The 2402-nt window shown below is 40.3% G+C and overlaps 1 pseudogene; it reads right to left on the reverse strand.

The window, feature by feature from the left end:
• The window catches only part of LOC101308115, a 5422-nt pseudogene that overhangs the window by 650 nt on the left and 2370 nt on the right, over positions 1 to 2402 (reverse strand).

The following is a 2402-nucleotide window of genomic DNA, read 5'->3' on the forward strand; positions in this document are numbered from 1 at the left end:
AGTCCGGATCTAGAGACCTAACAGGTAGATAAGAGCGTTTTCGTGTAATAAGTGACGTTGGTTTAAGATTGACCGCGTCGATCGAGAGTCAAATGTTATCGAAAACTGGTGAATTTTTTTCCACAGCCATATTTAAGTACGCTGATCATATCAGACGGTTGAATTTTCATTTTGTGAAATTTAGCCATTAAAACCACAACGTTGCTACTAATGTGGTATAACTTGTTTAGTAGCTATAGATTATACGCAAGTATACATCTTTATGAACCAACTATACAGAGGAGGCAATATTTTCAAAAATATTGTGAAATAGGATGTGATCGGTATGGTGAAATACGGCTATGGTTGAAAAATCACATATTTCCGGTGTTTGGTCCCCGATAGAAGCGGTCAACCCTAGTTACGTTTATGCTTCCCTATGATGAGCCCTATCATCGGGAGGTGAACGTCCCTAAATTTTACATGGGTGGTTACATCTCATTAATATGAGAGTTTTGTGTGTGTAAGAATCAACCAAACTAGGTTATATAGGGATATGTAAGAGCGTTTTCGTGTAATAAGTGACGTTGTTTTAAGGTTGATCACGTCGATCGAGAGTCAATGTTATCGAAAACCGGTGAATTTTTTTCCACAGCCGTATTTAAGTACGCTGATCATATCAGGCGGTTGAATTTTCATTTTGTGAAATTTAGCCATTAGAACCACAACGTGGCTACTAATGTGGTATAACTTGTTTAGTAGGTTATATGCAAGTGTACATCTTTGTGAACCAACTATACGGAGGAGGCAATATTTTCAAAAATATTGTGAAATAGGATGTGATCGGTATGGTGAAATACGACTATGGTTGAAAAATCACATATTTCCGGTAATGTTTGGTCCCCGATAGAAGCGGTCGTTACGCTTATGCTTTCCTATGGAGAGCCCTATCGTCGGGAGGTGAACGTCTCTAAATTTTACATGGGTGGTTACATCTCATCAATGTGAGAGTTTTGTGTGTGTAAGAATCAACCAAACTAGGTTATATAGGGGTAAGTAAGAGCGTTTTCGTGTAATAAGTGACGTTGGTTTAAGGTTGACCGCGTCGATCGAGAGTCAAATATTATCGAAAACCGGTGAATTTTTTTCCATAGCCGTATTTAAGTACGCTGATCATATCAGACGGTTGAATTTTCATTTTGTGAAATTTAGCCTTTTGAACCACAACGTGACTACTAATATTGTATAACTTGTTTAAAATTACGGGTCATCACGTCACATTAAAATTAATGTGGTATAACTTGTTTAAAATAAGGGACGTCCGTGTGGGTTTTTTAAAATTACGGGTCACCACATCACATTTAACCATATGCGTTTTATTCTAATGATATTTCTTTTATTTGTTAGTTTATCAAATAAACTGCGTGTGAGGTAGCTGCTCTCCCTAATGAAAATTTTGATCCGCACATGGTAATTGTTAATCACATGTAAAAACAATAACATTTGTATGATTAGTCACATTTAACCATATATATTTAATATACTTTACCAAAAATCATTAGTAAATCAGAGCAGTAAATAATTAAGTAGTAAATCAGTTACATATTTTCCGTGTAAAATCAGTGAATAAAATAGTAACAGTAATTCATTAAACAGTAACTAGTTACAAGTAAATCCGAATTCATCACACGGTAAATTTGTAAAATTACTTTGGCAAATTATCTGATTTAACAGAAAGGGTAAAATCCCTTTTTATTCGTGGGTTCGGATCTACGAGTCGGATCCAAAGATTTGGGTCGAACAAGTTTCGATTGGAGCGGGCTGCTACGGTGCTCAAGGGAGACAAAGGGATCAAGGATCGATGCGCAGCGTAGGACTGGGTGTCGCCGGGATCAGAGCAGATCTGCGTAATCTGATCTGGGTTTCTAGATCGGGTTGTGAGCCTCGGGTCGGGATATGGAGATCCGGGTCGAACTGCTGCGATCGGTTGCCGACGGGGATGAAATCCGGCAACGGTGTAATGGGTTAGGGGGCGTGGATCGCGGCAGGGGCAGAGGCGGGAGCAAATCTAGGCTCGTCGAGGTGCTGCCGGATCTGGGTTGGTGTAGAAGTTCGAGCCCCATCACTCGCCTACCTAACAGACTGCAAACGCGAAACTAACGCCCCAAGTCCACGTGCTCAAACGGACGGTGGAGATGTCGGTTGCGCAGCGCACCCGGGTGTATCCACCGTCCATTTTGACCCGCCAAAAAAAAAAAAATTAACGGTGGAGATGACGGGTGCGCCGAATAGGCTCTCGCTACAATGACAGCGACGGAAAATTTAGTATTACAGCAAAGTCGTTGTGAGCATTTTGAACTAGAAAGATTTGGGGATGAAGTGGACTAGCGACCCATACCTAAACTCATGAACATGATTGAATT

The sequence above is a fragment of the Fragaria vesca genome, linkage group LG6 (genome assembly GCF_000184155.1).
Source record: "Fragaria vesca subsp. vesca linkage group LG6, FraVesHawaii_1.0, whole genome shotgun sequence".
In the NCBI taxonomy this organism is placed as follows: domain Eukaryota; kingdom Viridiplantae; phylum Streptophyta; class Magnoliopsida; order Rosales; family Rosaceae; genus Fragaria; species Fragaria vesca.